This window comes from Leucopleurus acutus (assembly GCF_964270905.1).
Source record: "Leucopleurus acutus genome assembly, chromosome: 12".
NCBI lineage: Eukaryota > Metazoa > Chordata > Mammalia > Artiodactyla > Delphinidae > Leucopleurus > Leucopleurus acutus.
Window position 1 is genome coordinate 3383592 of NC_139154.1, and position 19533 is coordinate 3403124.

Sequence of the window (19533 nt, forward strand, 5' to 3'; positions counted from 1 at the left end):
TTGGAGATTAATCTTTGTAAGTTGCTTCATTTGCAAATATTTTCTACCATTCTGAGGGTTGTCTTTTTGTCTTTTTTATGTCTTCCTTTACTGAGAAAAGCTTTTAGGTTCCATTGGGTCCCATATGTTTCTTTTTGTTTTTAGTTCCGTTTCTCTAGGAGGTGGGTCAAAAAGGATCTTGCTGTGATTTATGTCATAGAGTGTTCTGCCTATGTTTTCCTCTAAGAGTTTGATAGTGTCTGGTCTTACATTTAGGTCTTTCATCCATTTTGAGTTTAATTTTGTGTATGGTGTTACAGAATGTTCTAATTTCATTATTTTCCAGGTAGCTGTCCATTTTTCCCAACACCATTTATTGAAGAGGCTGTCATTTCTCCATTGTAGGTACTTGCCTCCTTTATCAAAAATAAAGTAACCATATGTGCATGGGTTTATCTCTGGGCTTTCTATCCTGTTCCCATGATCAATATTTCTGTTTGTGTGCCAGTACCATACTGTCTTGATTACTGTAGCTTTGTAGTATAGTTTGAAGTCAGGGAGCCTGATTCCTCCAGCTCCATTTTTCTTTCTCAAGATTGCTTTGGCTATTCGGGGTCTTTTGTCTTTCCATGCAAATTGGGGAATTTTTTCTTTTGGTTCTTTAAAAAATGCCATTGGTAGTTTGATAGAGATTGCATTGAATCTGTAGATTGCTTTGGGTAGTACAGTCATTTTCACAATGTTGATTCTTCCAATCCAAGAACATGGTATATCTCTTCATCTGTTTGTATCATTTTAACTTCTTTCATCAGTGTCTTACAGTTTTCTGCATACAGGTGTTTTGTCCCCTTAGGTATATTTACTCCTATGTATTTTATTCTTTTTGTTGCAATGGTAAATGGGAGAGTTTTCTTAATTTCTGTTTCAGATTTTCATCATTAGTGAATAGGCATGCAATAGATTTCTGTGCATTAATTTTGTATCCTGCTATTATACCAAATTCATTGATTAACTCTCGTAGTTTTCTGGTAGCATCTTAGGGATTCTTTATGTATAGTATCAAGTCATCTTCAAACAGTGACAAATTTACTTCTTCTTTTCTAATTTGGATTCATTTTATTTCTTTTTCTTCTCTGAGTGCTGTGGCTAAACCTTCCAAAACTGTTGATGATTAGTGGTGAGAGTGGACAACTTTGTCTTTTTCCTGATCTTAGAGGAAATGGTTTCAGTTTTTCACCATTGAGAATGATGTTGCCTCTTGGTGTTTTATATATGGTCTTTATTATGTTGAGGTAACTTCCCTCTATGCCTACTTTCTGGAGGGCTTTATCATGACAGGGTGCTGAATTTTGTGAAAGCTTTTTCTGCATCTATTGACATGATCATATGTTTTTTCTCCTTCAATTGTTAATGTGGTTTATCACATTGATTGATTTGTGTATATTGAATAATCCTTACATTCCTGGGATAAACCCTATTTGTTCATGGTGTATGATCCTTTTAATGTGCTGTTGGATTCTGTTTTCTAGTACTGTGCTGAGGATTTTTGCATCTATGTTCATCAGTAATATTGGCCTATAGTTTTCTTTCTTTGTGATGTCTTTTTCTGGTTTTGGTATCAGGGTGATGGTGGCCTCATAGAAGGAGTTTGGAAGTGTTCCTCCCTCTGCTATATTTTGGAAGAGTTTGAGAAGGATAGGTATTAGCTCTTCTCTAAATGGTTGATAGAATTCGCCTGTGAAGCCATCTGGTCCTGGGCTTTTTTTTTTTTTTTTTGTGGTACGTGAGCGTCTCACGGTTGTGGCCTCTCCCGTTGTGGAGCACAGGCTCTGGATGCACAGGCTCAGCAGCCATGGCTCACGGGCCCAGATGCTCCACAGCATGTGGGATCCTCCCAGACCGGGGCACAACCCTTGTCGCCTGCATTGGCAGGCGGATTCTCAACCACTGCGCCACCAGGGAAGACCCTGGGCTCTTGTTTGTTGGAAGATTTTTAATCACAGTCTCAATTTCAGTGCTTGTGATTGGTTTGTTTATATTTTCTCTTTATTCCTGGTTCAGTCTCAGAAGGTTGTGCTTTTTTAAGAATTTGTCCATTTCTTCCAGATTGTCCAATTTATTGGCATATAGTTCCTTGTAGTGATCTCTCATGATCCTTTGTATTTCTGCAGTGTCAGTTGTTACTTTTTCATTTCTAATTCTATTGATTTGAGTCTTCTCCCTTTTTTTCTTGATGGATCTGGCTAATGGTTTATCAATTTTGTTTATCTTCTCAAAGAACCAGCTTTTAGTTTTATTGATCTTTGCTATTGTTTCCTTCATTTCTTTTTCAATTATTTCTGATCTGATCTTTATGATTTCTTTCCTTCTGCTAACTTTGGGTTTCTTTTGTTCTTCTTCCTCTAATTACTTTAGGTGTAAGTTTAGGTTTTTATTTGAGATGTTTCTTTTTTCTTGAGGTAGGACTGTATAGCTCTAAACTTCCTTCTTAGAACTGCTTTTGCTGCAACCCATAGGTTTTGTTTCACCGTGTTTTCATTGTCATTTGTTTCTAGGCATTTTTTGATTTCCCCTTTGATTTCTTCAGTGATCTCTTGGTTATTTAGTAGTATATTATTTAACCTCCATGTGTTTGTATTTTTTAAAGATATTTTCCTGTAATTGATATCTAGTCTCATAGTGTTGTGTTAGGAAATAAAGTTGGTACGATTTCAATATTCTTAAATTTACCAAGGCTTGATTTGTGACCCAAGATGTGATTTATCTTGGAGAATGTTCCATGAGCACTTGAGAAGAAAGTGCATTCTGTTGTTTTTGGATGGAATGTTCTATAAATATCAATTAAATCAATCTTGTTTAATGTATCATTTAAAACTTGTGTTTACTTATTTTCATTTGGATGATCTGTGCTTTGGTGAAAGTGGGGTGTTAAATTCCCTACTATGATTGTGTTACTGTCGATTTCCTTTTATGGCTGTTAGCATTTGCCTTATGTATTGAGGTGTTCCTATGTTGGATGCATAAATATTTACAATTGTTGTATTTTCTTCTTGGATTGATTCCGTTATCATTATGTAGTGTCCTTTGATTCTTTATTTTAAAGTCTATTTTGTCTTATATGTGAATTGCTACCCCAGCTTTCTTTTGATTTCCATGCAAATGGAAATCTCTGCATTGTCCAAATCTGTCCATTCCCTCACTTTCAGTCTGTATGTGTCCCTAGATCTGAATTGGGTCTCTTGTAGGCAGCATATATACAGACCTTGTTTTTATATCCTTTCAACCAGTCTATGTCTTTTGTTTGGAGCATTTAATCCATTTACATTTAAAGTAGTTATCGATATATATGTTCCTATTCCCATTTTCTTAATTGTTTTGGGTTTGTTATTCTAGGTCTTTTCCTTCTCTTGTGTTTCCTGCCTAAAGAAGTTCCTTTAGCATTTGTTGCAAAGCTGATTTAGTGGTTCTGAATTCTCTCAGCTTTGCTTGTCTGTAAAGTTTTAATTTCTCCTTTGAATCTGAATTAAATCCTTGCTGGGTAGAATAATCTTGGTTTTAGGTTTTTCCCTTTCATCGTTTTAATTATGTTCTGCCACTCCCTTCTGGCTTGCCAAGTTTCTGCTGAAAATCAGCTGTTAACCTTATTGGGATTCCCTTGTATGTTATTTGTTGTTTTTCCCTCGCTGCTTTTTTTTTTTTTTTTTTTTTGCGGTACGCAGGCCTCTCACTCTTGTGGCCTCTCCTGTTGCAGAGCACAGGCTGCAGACGTGCAGGCTCAATGGCCATGGCTCACGGTCCTAGCCACTCCGTGGTATGTGGGATCTTCCTGGACTGAGGCACGAACCCATGCCCCCTACATCAGCAGGCGGACTCTCAACCATTGTGCCACCAGAGAAGCCCCCTTCTGCCTTATTTTTAATGTTCACTTGGAATACAAGCTGAAGACATTTTTATACATCTAAGCTGTAGATGTCATAGCGTCCAGCTGGGGACCTGACATCGATAAAGTTTCCTAGGAACCTACAAGTCAGGAGCACCTTGTCTTTTCATGTTACACCAAAGGGTCACGACTACTGCAAAAGGGACCAGGTAACTCTAATCTAATGCATGCCTTTGGACTGTAAATTGATTTTTTTCCTTTTGTCCCCTCAGAATTCTTTCCTCTCTTCCATACCCTGCTATACCCAAAGAATCTCAATTTATAACTAGACTGCTTCACCAAGCTCTCTTGCTTTCCAGCTTTGATTAGCTTCAGTAATGAGAGGTATCCAGTGGTGGTGGGAATGGTAGGTCAGAGTATTTAGTACTTGCCACACATTCTGGCCTTACTACAGTTTTGCAGTGTCTGGTTCTTCTACAGCAGTGGTTTTCAACCTGGAGGAATTTTATCCCCCACCCTCACCCCAGGAACATTTAGAGGTTAATATCTGGAGTTATTTCTATTGTTGAGACTGATGCAAAACAAGAAATTGTCAGGCCTGAAATATTACTGGAATCTAGTGTAGAGGCCAGGGATGCTACCAAGCATCCTACAATGCACAAGACATCCCCCAACAACAACAACAGAGGATCATCTGATTTAATGTTGAAGTACCACTGTTAAGGCAACCCGTGCTGTAGTTACAGCTCCTTTTAAATGGACCCTTTTTCACATCTATAGTGCCTACTTAGATCTGATCACACTGTATCTTCCCTCTGCTCCTTCAGGCCTTGGGGGTAGGAGGTCAAGAGCAGCTTCCAGCTTTTTCTGTTTGAATTCTTCACCATGCTTTGCAGATCTCCCCTTAACACTACTCTTTTTTCTATACAATTCCCTTCACTAAACTCTCTTTGATTAAAACTTTTAAGTGTGCAATGTTTCTTTGTGGGATTCTAAGTGACATGGAATTTTAGATTTACATGTAGCAATTGATATGAATATTTAACATCGTGTTCATTTTGCCTAAATTAGTAACTTCCACCAGTGCTAATTGCTAACAGTTATTGAGTGGTGTCTCTGGGCCACCCATCTTTATAAGTGCTTGATGTGATCAACTCAATGTTCACAAGAGTTCTATGATTTGGTTGCTAATGTGATTTTCATTTAAAAGATGGTAAAACTGAGGCACATGGGTGAACTGACTTGAACAAGGTCACATACTGAAAATGGCTCTCAAACCTTGGTGTTTACTACCTCAAGCAGTACACTCTGTCTTCAGGAAAAAAAAAAACTGTATAATATCTATAACACAAGAAGCTAGAGTTGGTGCTAGTGAATAATTCAAATAATCACAAAGAAATTTTCAGAGAAGCATCCAGGGCAACTCTTTGTGGCATTCTATACTCCACTCTGCATTGCCTTTGTTTCTCTTTCCTTTACTTCTCTGTCTTTACCTTCTTCTTGCCTCCTATCTTTCCTCTCATTTCCTTTTTGTTTCTCTTTTCCCTTTATGCTTGCATGCCTCTCCATTTCCACTCTTCCTTCCCATTGTCTTGCCTATTTTAACAAAACTTGGTCTTTCCCTGGCACCTAAATGTTAAAATAAACTAGGTTCATTTCTTAGTCAGAATGGCATTCAAACCATCAGGAACAGAAGGAATGTATGAAATATTAATTAAGGTTATTCGTGGGATTTAATGAAATGTTAAATACAAAATCAAACTTTATTTTTCCAAGTGCTAGGGTCTTGAAGCAACAATATAGCCAATTTCATAAAGAATTTTTGTTATGTAATCAATTGAATCTTAAAGCCTATACTTTAAAAACACAGAAAAAGCAGATTTTAATTTATATTCATATTATATAGAGATATGAAGCTTTTTTAAAAGGAATGTTTTTTTATAAGGGCTTTTGTTTGAAAATATGAAATGCTGATATTTAAAAGTAATAGTTTATTTGAAAATACTTTTTAAAAGTGGACAAATTGATTCATTCTCTAAGGAATTATGATGGTAAGGGAAAATGTATACTCGTTGTTTTACATGCAACAATCCTAAATGTGTAACATATTCTATACATTTTTTACAACAGATATGTACAGTACTTAACACAAAAAGCTGAGCTGGCCTGACACTTTCATAAATGGATGCATTGGTGGATGAGTGAAATAAGATTTTGTCTTAGAGGAAATATTGGCTTTTTATTAGGTCAATTGAGAATTTGTAGTATGCAAAGAATTGGTGTTATTCTAAAAGAGGTTTAAAGACTCTTTCTAGAGATATACAAGCTATTTTTTCCTAGGGAAATTATTTCCAATTTCTATGACTAATTGAGAGCAATGCACAACATGCTTGTCCTAAACTTACACATAGAGAGAGTTAAGACTGGAAGCTTATGCTTGTAAATTCAAAGTGCTCTTCTAACTCTGTCTTCTTTATGGACAAAAGTAAATCCTCAGAAATAAGAAAACAAAGGACTCTATTTCTCATTTTCTCTGTAAATAACCCTCTCACAAGTCAAAAACAAAACATTCTCTTGGCATTTCAGAAATTTAGCTGAAATCAGGATGTGATTCCTCCTGCCTAAAACTATCCAGTATAACTGAAGAATTGGGAGAGATTAATTGCCTTGTTCATTCTTTGCAGGGAATAGAATGTGCTGGGGACAGACTATATTGAAATTCACATGAAACTGACACAGAGAAATGTCTTCTTTTGATGTGTACAGCACTCTAATTAATGTTATAAAGAGGTCTGAACAAAGATATCAAATGAAGCATCCTGTGGCACTGCTTAAGAAATGACTCATATTTCTTTGAGGGCTGCTCATAATCACCAACTAGTTTCAGGCATAGTGGGGCTATAAAGTATGTATTTCAATTAATTGCCATAAAAAGAGGCAGATGAAGGTCATTAACCTCTCCATAGGACTTGAAGTATCATTCTGCTACCTTGGTTTCATAAACTGTCATTGCTACTTAAGGAACTCCTCTTCATTAAAATGACTAAATGTACCCTGAAAAAAACAAAAATATTTTTCTCAAATGATTCTACCATGTTCTTCTTATTCCCAATCAGATGTAGAACCAGAGGGAAAAAAAATAGTGATAAGTAAAATGAAGGGATTAATTCAGAAGATATTTAAGGTTCACTTTGACTTATTCTATGTTTTCTGTGAATACAATTTTTTTTTTTCTGTTTGGAGTAGTTGACAGTGATAATATAACTGAAGTGGTGAAATTAATTAGATGAATTTGGAATTTGAGATGTCCCTTAAAGGAAGTTCATTTGTTATTGAAAAACACACTAATATTTTTGTTAAGGTGATATATTCAATGTCCTTTAACACCTCGCTCCTAGTAGTCTAGTCCACACCACCTAGGAGCTTGTTGGAAATGCAACATCTCAGGTCTCACCCCAGACTTAGTGAATCTGAGTCAGCATTTCAACAAGGCCTCTAGATGTTTCATATGCATGTTCAAGTTTGTGACACACTGCTTTAGCAGATCAATTGTTTCATAGCAATCATCTACCAGAATGGTGATGGTATTTATACTGGATGACCCCAATGTTTCCATCATGCCTAGATCAAAAAAAAAAAAAAAAGAAAAAGAAAAAGAAAAAAATATTTTTAGATTCCAGAGAAGTGGTCGTCTGGACCAGCAGCAGCAGCATGACCTGTTAACTTGTTAGAAACACAAATAATTGTACCCCTCTCCAGACCTACTGAATCAAACCTATGGGTTCAGGGCCCAGGAACCTGTGTTTGAACAGGCCCTACAGGGGATTCTGAGGCACAATGTGACTATGAATGAGAATGGGAGCTGAAGACTCATCAGATTTAGGTAATCAGGATGAAAAGCAGTTAACTGGAGTTACCAAATAAGAAGAAAACAAAAGTTGCAAAAAGAGGCTGAGAGTAAAAGGAAATATTTCCAAAAACAGTGTCATGTTTTAAAGGATCAGTAACATAATATATGTAGAATGGACTATGTTTGTTATATTTTCTTCAACTCCATAAATTGTCCTTCAAAACTCATAAAATACTAGCTCCTTTACAGAACCCATTTCTCCCAAACAGTATTGTTTTCTGTTCTGAACTCTCATCCCCATTATCTGTACAAAGGACCCTGTGGGATTGCTTCAAATATAAAATTTCTGGAGGGTAGATATTTGGTCTTATATCTCTGTAGCCCCCAGGCATCTAGCACTATACCTGGGATACAGTTGGTGTGTAATATGTGTTTTCTATTTATTTGTTAATGTTTTGTTTTAGGATGAAAAGGCCTATTTATTTTCCTGGTTTAGAAGTCATCCTATATTTTTTTTAAGATGAATAACTACTTGTAAAATACACTGAAGTCCACTGATTAAAAATAAGCTATGTTAAGAATTTCTCCTTTTATATATTAAGCATTAAAAAAATCCACCTATAGATGTATCACAAAAAAAGATGTATAGGTACCACTAGATTAATATTTCTGAAAAAGAATCCCAGTTTCTTCAGTTAAGATGTTATTCAGATAAATAACATATACTACATTAATTTATGCATTGCAATCCTATGCAGACTGAAGATTATAATGGAAACATATTTAAGGTCAGGAGAAAGCTTTCATATACATGTCAAATGAAAAATGGAGATCAGAAATTACTATATTTCCATTAAAATAAATCTAGCACATATGCCTATGCATAGATATATGAGTGTTGTGTTTTTCACTGGGTGATGAATTTAAGCTGATTTTTGTGCTCTTCTTTTATAATCACATAATATGAATAAATGCCATCTTTTAAAAATTATTTATTTTATGTAATTTCATTTATTTAAGTTGTATTTATTATTGGGCACCCCAATTTTGAAATGATAAATGTAATGTTCTCTTCATTTCATGCTTGAAGAGCTTCCCATTGTCTTATTAATATCATAATTCCACATCTGAATAACTTCTTAAAATACCAGTAACTGTGTTGGCCAGTAATTTTGTGAAGACTGAATTTCTTTCCATGTAATTTTTTATTTACTCATTCACAAAAATAAAATACTAAGACAGTTAAGTAAATATGCCTTAAAGAAAACTGCTCAGCCCAGCATGTAGTGAAACACTTTAATTGTGAAATCAAATATTTTGCACAAAATTAATTCAATTCAAATAGAAGTTCACAATAACTTAGTGGCAGACTGCACTGTAGGATGCATTGTAGCAATTTGGGTCTTTGTATTCTATCCCATCCTAATCCCTTATAGGCAGTGTTCTCTTGTTGTTTACAATATGACTATATCAACATTCAATTGATTCTTCAGTTGAAAATAAACTATCTAGATGTTAGTCCTCCAAAGATTTCTTGCTACATGCATTCTTGAAGAAGAATGTAAGAAAGTAAAAACAACTATTTGAAAATTCTGATCTTGTGTTTACATTGGCCTCTATATTTTGAATAGTCTGCATAAAATTTAAGATAAGAACTTTTTAAATAGTTGAATAGCAGTATTGTAATTAGAAGAATCTTTTCTCAAATGTCGGCTACAGTTTTCTTTCTGAAGTTAAGCATGTGGTAAAATTAATAATTTGAAGTATTAAGCAAAATAGAGCATCAATTTCTAATTATGTGCTTTATAATATCAATAGTATTTTTTAAGTGGCTCAAGAAAACTTCTAATAAAGCCAAATTTCATGAGAGTGAATTTTGGTTGGAAAGCCAAATAGTCCGTATCATATTTTAGAAGCAGATCATCACTAATCATCTTTTGTATGGTAATCCTGGAAGGATCTTTTTTTTTTTTTTTTCCGATATGTGGGCCTCTCACTGTTGTGGCCTCTCGCGTTGCAGAGCACAAGCTCCGGACGCGCAGGCTCAAAGGCCATGGCTCACAGAACCAGATGCTCCGCGGCACGTGGGATCTTCCTGGACCGGCACGAACTCGTGTCCCCTGCATCGGCAGGTGGACTCTCAACCACTGCGCCACCAGGGAAGCCCATGGATCCTTTTTTATTTAATTTAGAATGTGTTTCTATTTTCTACTAATAATTTTAATTATATCTATATAACATATTATTAATAATCTTTTTTCATAAAAACATATAACTAGAGTAAATGGTTTATGATATATATTAAAATATTAAAGTAAAAAATATTTTTTTTACCCTCTCAGATTTATATAATTGAGTTGCTGCAAATACCTGGTAGAAAATAAAATTGATTTTGATGTACGAGAAGTTTAACAATTCTATATTTAAACTGTTAGCAGGGCTTGAATCAATCATGTTCTTGAACTTATTTATAATGAAGGGCATTAAAATGCAAAGACCAGCCATATAGAAATCTATAAATTTGGATGAGGAAGAAAAAATATTGCCTGTTGGTCAACCAGAAACAAAATGAACCATGAGTAGAAATATCTTCAACAAGGGTTAATCAGTGACAGTGCACTTGACTGATTTCTGAGCAATATGCACTTTAGCTGAATGATACCTAGCTGCTCCTATCTCTTTAATAGTTTGTGAGTCCAGAAAACATAAGCTATATGAGTATCCTGGCAAGCTATATCTTCAACCCTCACCTCAAATTCAACTTCATCTGGGAAACCTGCCATAATTGATTGGAAAAGAAGTACAAAGTTTTTCCTATTCATAGAGCGATAAAGAAAGCTTCTAGTTTATTTTCCAAAATGAAACATGAACCATTAATAAGCTACACTTAACCTTTTCCAAGTGATCAATTTTCCTTAGATTATAAGTTTGAAAATGGCAGAGAGTATATTGATTGTGAATATTTATAACACGTGGGGAAAAAATCAAGAAAACACAAATTATAAATGAGTACATTGATTGTCTGGTTTCCAAAGATCTCTAACCATTTCTTAGCAGTATTTGTATAATATTTTCAATTCTATCATAGGTTTCATTGTCATAACATTCTAAGAATAAAAATTAGTTGCAATTAAATTTAATGAAAACTTTGAAAATTTCTCATGTAACTCTTTTAATCCTTAAGGGAGTTGTCTGATTCAATTTTCCTTTACCTTTTCTCCACTCTATCCTACAGAGGAGCAAAATAACAAGAGACTTCAGAGCAGAGAGGTAATTTAGTTTTAAAAATATCTACGGGAGGTACAGATGAATTCAGACAGTTTCTATCACTTTGATTCCTGCTCTCTAAGTGGCCCCCTTTCAATTTCTTTATCTTGTGTCAACAGGCTGTACGATTTCTGCAAAGGAATACATTTTCTTTGTTGACAAAATAAAAATAGCTTGCTTAAAGAATGCAGAGGGAACAGGATTTTCATATTGTTTCCTTTGCTGTTTTTCTTTTTTTTCTTCATGCTAATAGCATCACAGTGAAGCCATTCTAGTCAGCAAGTTCCTGACACTTTGATTGGCTGAACACAGTGAAAACTTGCTGGGGAGCAAATTTGACTGTCACTTCTTTTTTATTTCCTTCCATGGCCAGGTGACTTGGAGACCACAAAGGCGTATGGAAGGGAAATACATATGAGTGCTCTGGGGAAAATTCCCATCTTGTTATCCACAGCTGGAGAAAGACAACATGTGGCCAGGGAAAGGAAAAACAGTATCCATGCTATAAAGGAAGCAGTGAGCTGTCAGGTGGCCAATGATATTTCTAATAGAAAAGAGAAAAGAGTGTGGAAAATAAAAATGATTTGGAAATCATGATGGTTGGATAGAGAAAGATGGCTCCAGAGATAAAGAGTGAACAACTGGTATAAGGAGATTTGATTTGCACTAATAGTATATAACTTGCCATTATTGGCAATTTTCAGCCCACGCTGATCTTTATCTCTTTGGATTATTCCTGTGTTGACATATGCAGTCTGCTCTGCATAATCTCACCAATGTCAACAATTCCAGCATTTAAGATCAACAGGCAGGAAGCCCATTATCTATTGAGTTCAACACAGAATATTTAATGATTAGGTGTTGAGTTGAAAATAGAGAGTGGCGGTTTAAAACATGGAACAGGAAAAAAGAAAGGAATCTTTTATGGAGTGAATAGGAAAATTTAGTACTTTGGTTAAGTTTAACAAAGATAGCCTATTTTGTGAAAATTAAAAGAGTTACAGGGAAAAGTCTGTGTTTCAGTGGAAAATTATGCATTTCCCAGAGTATACTTTTCCAGGTTATCTATTCCTGATCCCACAGGAGTTATTTTACAACTATGTAAAATGAGTCTTACCTATAGACAACAAAAACAGTCTTTCAGATGGAGGTTCAGTTGACTTCTTTTCCTCTCCATGGAAAAAAAAAAAACACTTTCTCTTTGTAAAATCTTTTCACAAGTTCTTTATATAAATTTTGTGCTTGTTTAACTTCTTTGAACAAGTTGTAACATCTGTCTAAAATCTTCATTATGAGTTAAATAAAATCTTTAACACATGTTCATTTTGCCTGTATGAGGTTCATGATTTTACCATATAAAAATTATTTTTTAACAGAGTTAATATGTGTAAAAATAATCAGAACCTTGTCTGGTATAAGGAGAGGTGAATAAATGTTGCAGTTGTTGCTATTATTTTTTATGAGCTAGAATTCTTGATTCTATGTGATGGGCACAGTCATGATTAGAACTGAAGAAGGTCAGAGCGTAGTGAGATAATCAATTAAATAAATAGTTCCAGTACAGTGTGTTAAGGAATGTAATTGAGGTAAATGTAAGTTCCTGTAGAAATGTGGATAGAACAGCAATTGACTCTGCCTTAAGTTCAAGAGAAAAATGGGTTTGGGCTAGGGCAACATTTGAGAGTTAGTTTAGAAACAGAGTTAGCCAATCACATTATTGTACCTAGCTATCCCTGATAAATAACTATAATCAGACATTGTAATATTAAACACAGAATCAGGACAAAGGCAATGAGTGAAAAAGCTCTCTTTCATTCAATCAGAAATAAAATGAATTTGAACATAAGGTCACATTTACTAGAACTAGGAAGTGAGCAAAAATACTAAGTGTTCTCTATTTAACTGTGTAGATTTAGGAGTAGCTGAGATTAATCACAGCAAAGAAACATAAAAGACATAATTTAAAAATAAGTGCTAGGAAGCTTACAAAGTGAAGTTAAATTTAGATAAAAAGTTAAGACCAACTTTTTTTAAGGGTAATTACATAAGAAGGAAATCACATAAGGAGGAAATCACATAAGAAAAAAGTAATAATACAAATTTGAAGCACTGTATCTCTGTTCAATGTCCTCGTATACAATTATATCATTGTAACCTTAGAAAGAAGATCCTGTGAATTCATGTGAAGAAGAGAATATTAAATGTTTTATTATAGTTGAGGACTCTTAAACATAGGTTTTTATGCTAAGATCTGTGTTAATAATGCTAAATGCTTTTATGTATATGGAGCTTATGGTCTCAAGAATATTTTCTGTATACAATATTTCCTTTAAATCTCTAACCACTATTAAAAAGGAAATTTTATTTTTCACATCTTAAAGATGAGAAAGCTGAGTCAGAGAAATAAATGCTATTATATCAAGTTAAACAGCAAATACACCTTGCTTTTCTGGTTCTGCATTCTGTGCTTTTTCTACTACAAGCTGCTTCTCAGTATAAATGGAAACTTTTGCTCTGGAGATGCTTTGGGGTCATAGAGTTCAGGGTTGAGGACCCATTAGGAGTAAGGATAGGAGCTTTATCCCTAATTCCTAACTTCTTTAAATTCCAGAAGAAGGGTGGGACAGAGATGGCAGAGGAGCCAATTAGGTTATCCTTCTGTCTTGTCCCACCCTCAGACCATGATACCTAGAGGCAATAAAGAAGAATTGCATGTTATAATCTTTTATCCCAACACTGTTATAGTTAGTTTACTTTTTGCCTTCTAAAAGAAATGCATTTTCTTTTTTAAAAAATGACACAGCATTTTGTTTTAGTTTACAGAAAACATGTAAAGATCAAGGCCAATCCTAACAACCCCTACATAATCGTACTGGTTTCAATAAGGTTACTGTTTAACAAAGAAAACTGTGTAGTATAAGCCTATAGCTTTCTTGTTTATCTTCCTTGTATAGGACCAAGAATGCCAACTTGTTCTCAAATTCAGTTTGGGACATTGTTAGATGATGCATGCCTGGGGTATTGACTAATTTATCAACTTGCAGAACCACCACCTAGGATTTGTCAGGCTGTGCCCTTCAGAAATTGCCCAGACAAACAAATGAGGGAAATCAATTCCAACCCACGCTCCACTCACACTTTCTTCCCCATGGGGAGCACCTGCCTGGAGTTGGACTGCAATTATTTGGAGGAGATGCTCACTGTTATTTTATTCACACTGTGATTCTGTGCGTGCTAGCTGACGTAGTGATGAAAGGGAATACAAATAGCAGGGAAGACACTGGAAAAGTGGTCAAGGAGGTGAGGTTTGCCTTTAGAAACCCCTGCTTCTGTTTCCCAAACGCCTTCTGTAGCTCAAAATTCTCTTGTCCTCATCACTCACTTCCATTCTAGTGCCCTCTCCCTCTTCCAATAACACTCATCTTCAAAGAGTAACTCAAAAAGCATGAGTCGTCTAATAATCCTTCTTTGGAAGGGCTTCTCCATTACTAAATAAATCACTGAAGAGGGAAATTCTAAAAGTTAATGGGATTTAGTTTTTAAGCTTCAGTGATATTCTAACTTTATACAATTTTTATTTATTTTTTATTTATTTTAGTTTAGTGAGAACTTAAATTTCAGGAGGAGTTTATGACTTCTCCTTTATGGTTTCCATGCACCATTCATGCTTGAATATGAGTCACAGTCATGAAGAAAGAGTGTTGATCTGGAATAACCAAATTCTAGGTTCCCAAGCCTATGGTTAAATGTTTCAATGTCATAGAGCTCAAGGGCATGATCTCGTTCCATTTTTTAATGTGCTTCTCTTCTTAGAAACCTGATTTGGGCAATTACACCTTCTGATTGGACCCCAGAGAGGATCATGGTAATCAATAAATACTGTGCTACTACAATGGCAGGGCATGTTTCTTTATCTCACTCTAAATATGGGGGAAAAAAACAAAACAAAACAAAACAAAACAAAAAAAACTCTCCAAAGTTCTTTTCTCAGCTACTTGGTAAGCCCATCTGATGTTACAATGACAAAGAGATAATTTACCAGGGATATAATTTGTTGGCTATTACTCTGATGGCCTCAGAGGACACAGAATCAATATTCCCTTGCATCCGCTGAGTCCCTGAAGTAATGCAGGGCTACCTCTTCTCAAGTCAAAATTGGAATCAGAGAATGATAGAACCAGAGTCCATTAGAGCTGCAAGTGATCAAGGGAAGGATCTTGCCAAAACCCTGTTACAGCTAAGATATGTGGAAAGGGCTTCACAAAACACCTTCTAAACCTCTATGGTAATCATTTCAACAATTCTAGAAGTCAGTGTTAGGAGGCATTATCTACTTGAGGAAACAAAGCTCCTTGCCCAAGTCTATCCATGCTCTTTAATAAGTTAGAAAATCAAGAGAAAGACTTCTGATTACAAAATTGGAATATAAGACTCTTAGCTGATTATTAAATAATTTATCAGCAAATTTAGAAAAGAAGTAAATGAGAATATCATATAGACACCAAGATACCATAAAGAAGACAAAAGGCTCAGGAACTTAGGGCCTCTACTTCAATATAAATATTCAATAGAGCAATAAATCCAATCCTACCAGACATGTAGGAAAATACAGTAAGACACAGTGGATACTTCTGAATTGTATACAAAGCTTTTTAAACTGTGAGGGTCAGCCAAAGACACAATTGCAGTGCCTTTTATGTTCTCATATGGAGAAATGCCATAATGCAAATTGGTGAGAGAATCAGCTATGCAGAATTACACATTCTATGGATACACAACAGAAAGGAACTTCAGGTTTCAGAGCTGTATTTATTTATTTTGCCAAAAAATTTTGTCATAGAGAATCAAGTCAAAACATTGTAATAAGTTAGTTTCCAATATGAAACTTTAAAATCCCAGAGAATTCTTGGGGAAAAGCAGAAAAATAAAAACCAAACAAAACTTCTTAACTAGCTTAGCTTATCACTCACTCATGTTTCTGTATCAGATCTGGGTCATAAATTTTATTACATTCCAGTTTTCTCTATTATAGTGTTCTATTTCAGAAAGAAATTCAGCTCTTGTTTATCTAAGCACATAAACCTAGAGGCAGGCAGAATACATAAAATACAAATGTCCATATTTAATAAAAGGGTTTTTTTCTGGTCATAAAACAAAGAACTTGCAGGCGAAGAAAAGAAGATCAGATATGTGGTTTTTGATATTACACTCCACCTATATGTAGTATTAGTTTGTCTCAGCATTTTAAAAATGTATATTAAATCATCTCAGAAAGAAAAAAATATCCATAATAACAACACCCTCTTTCTGGGCAAGAAGGAAGTCACTTTATACATTAAATTAAATACTAACCCCCAGAGAACAGGAATATATAGAAATTCTGCCAAGTGACATAGAATGCTAATGTTCAACTCCAGGAAACATTTATTTGGCATATAGTCTGTACAAAACACTTGTTAGGAACCATGGCTGACTTAAAAGTAGAAAGATATATGTCCATACTTTAAGAACTTAGAGTATAGTAAGAAAGACGTGTGTGTGTGTGTGTGTGTGTGTGTGTGTGTGTGTGTGTGCATGATGGCACAAGGTAAGCTTTTCTATGTCTTCTAGTAGCTATCAGAGAACAGAGTATTCCAGGCAAGAAACACTGCCTTATGAGTAGAAATATTGATGCCGTGAATGGTCACTCTTCTGCTGAATTCTTGATGGAGACCCTCTACAGATCTCTGGAATTCTCTCTTTCTCCTTTTTAGTATTTTTTTCCTGTAAGTTCCAGTAGTTACAGACACTCAGCTCTGCTCCTCAATTCAGGGAGTCACCTGGGGTCTCCCTGGGTACCCCCTCGCTGAACTGTGCCCTGGAAACTCATTCAAGACAGTAAGCCAGAGCAATCACAGGGTTCACCTTGTTTGTCTCCATATCTCAGGGATCACTGTCTTGCATTGCTTGATGTCTAGTATCTCGAAAACCATTGTTTTATATATCTTGTCTGAGTTTTTATTTGTTCTGAGTGGGAGGGTGAAACCTATCTCTGTCACTCCATCTTGATGGAAAGTAGAAGTCTTCATTGATTCTATACTCTCTTAGAAGAAATTACTCATTTGTCAGTGAAGAAACCAAAGCTTTATCAATATTAAATAACTTCCTGAATTTCACACAGAACATAGAAGTATGAGTTAGTATTCACACTCAAGTTTTTAAGAAAGTAGGGTGTAGGGTCCTATATAATGAAGTGAATGGCTTATGCCATTTAGTTTCAGGGAAATTGCTCTCCCCTTGTTATGCTTCATATTTGTTCATCTTTCCTTGACTCTTCCCACTATCAGAGTACTTAGATACAAACAATATGCTTTATTCTCAAAGCCTGCTTTCTTTCTGGGAGTCTAAAATCTTGATCATGGCGATTTTTTTCTGTATGTCATGGGCTTGGTTTTCCATTTTTTTATAGTTTCTTACTTATTTGGGTATTTTGTTCTTACTTTATTTTTCTTAATCATCTGTAGTGCACATTCACTGATTTTTCATAATATTTTCTGTCTACATAACTAGTATATATGTACATTGTTTTTGAAAGAAACGATACATAAACTCATAAAGAAAAGAATCACCTAATATCCAATCGAGAGTTTTCCTTTTCTATATCTCTTGATGCATACACATATTTTATGCTTTTTTAAAATTTGCAAAATTACTGTCGACATTATTTTGGCACACTTTTTTATTTTCCTGAAAAGTAAAAACCAGTATTTTGAAGGCCACTACCAAATTTCTAGAGTTGGTACAGAATGATTTTGGAATCTACCATTATGTTCATCAGTGATGTGGAATGTTGCGTGGCCAGGACTTTTCTTGCAACACATTTAGTCAGGAAACTCAAAAATGCTATGTATTACTGAGAATTTTCTGCTGGAAGTTTTTTTATGTTCAACACAGAAAATAGATGGTAATCTTCTTATTTTAAAGAATGTTTTCTTCCATTTCTTTCCCATTTTAGCAGAGACAGTAAAGAATTCAAATTACATAATATCTCTGTCCTCTAGACCAGCTGTGTTTTGTTTGTTAAATGTTTCAAGTGATTTTCAAACAGCTGGGCTTTCTCAGCCATATTTTACCCCAATTATATTCCTCCATGATCTCAGAGCTATTTGAAATGATTTTCCCCTTCATTCAATACACATGTTTACAGTAAAAAAATTGGAAAATGGAGAAAAAAGTGATGAAGAAAATCAGTCAACTGTAATTGTACTAACCAGTGATAAATAACGTAAACATCTTTTTATCACTAGTAATTTTTCTATACACATACACAGAAGTGCAATCCTATTGTACATATTGTTTTATACAATTTATCTGACATACTATAGCTCTAACAGTTTCCAATTTTGTTACATATTCTTCTAGAGTATGAACATTAATATTTGCAATTCATTGCTACTACTCTACAAACCACCTTCCTTTCCAAGGTCTCCCCCTGTCAGTTATGCCAAATTCATACCTCAATTGCTCAGGTCTAAACCATGGACTCTTCCATGACTCTTCCTTTTCACAACCCACATCCACTCATCTTTGTAACTTTACCTCAAAAAAATCCATAATCTACATACTTCCCACCCACCTTAGTCAGGCAAGTTTTTATTTTTCCTTTTCTAGTCGACAACAGAAGGCTCCCCTGTTCTGCTTTACCACTCCTACCATTGGTTAAATAGGTCAGACCATGTACTTGTCTGTTTAGAATCCACCAGTGCCCTTCATTGCACTGGTAGTAAAACCTCAAATACATGCTTTGGCCTACAAGAACCTGTATGACTGTCCTGTGGCTCATCTTTGATCAATCTTTATCCTTCTCCCCTCTCTCACTGGACTCCAGCCACAGCTGTTTTCTTAAGGATGCTTGAACATGCTATACTTCCTTCTGAGATGCTTTGCACTTTCCATTTGCTCTGGCTTTAAGATCTTTCCCCAGACCCTCATGGCTCCTTTTCTCACCTCATGTTCCTATTCAAATGTTATCACCTCAGATACCAACCTATAAAAAAATCACCTGTGACTTGCTGTTCTACATTTTGCTTTGTATTTCTTCACAGCATTTATCACCAGCTGATATGTTATACATTTATGTACTTGTTTTACTTACTTTCTATATCCTTCATTAGAATGTAAGCTGAATGAAGATAGTGACATTGTCAGTTTTTGTTCATTGCTATATACCCACCACCTTCAAAGTGAGTGACACACAACAGTCACTCATAAATTGATTAAACCATTTTCTTATAACTGAAGTTTTTATTTTCTCTTATAGACAATGATTTTCATCCTTAATTATAACTTAACAGTAAACCTAAGAAGTAAATTACATCATTTAAATGTTAACATTTTGCAAAACGTTTCTTAATAACAGGTTTTCCTAATTTATGATTCCACTAATAGTGTATGAGAATGCCTATATTCCTATAACCTATGAAGGCTGAGTTTTATCATTTTTTTCTCTTATATTTTCCATCCACTTGTGAGATAAGGTATTGTTTTTGCATTTTAGGTATTACTAATGAAACTGTTT

The 19533-nt window shown here is 34.9% G+C and overlaps 1 protein-coding gene across 1 annotated transcript in view; it reads right to left on the bottom strand.

Annotated features, from left to right (window-relative positions):
• The window catches only part of LRRTM4 (leucine rich repeat transmembrane neuronal 4), a gene marked incomplete at both ends in the record, with an annotated part of 840840 nt that overhangs the window by 16709 nt on the left and 804598 nt on the right, over positions 1 to 19533 (bottom strand). The gene's annotated exons all lie outside the window — the stretch shown is intronic.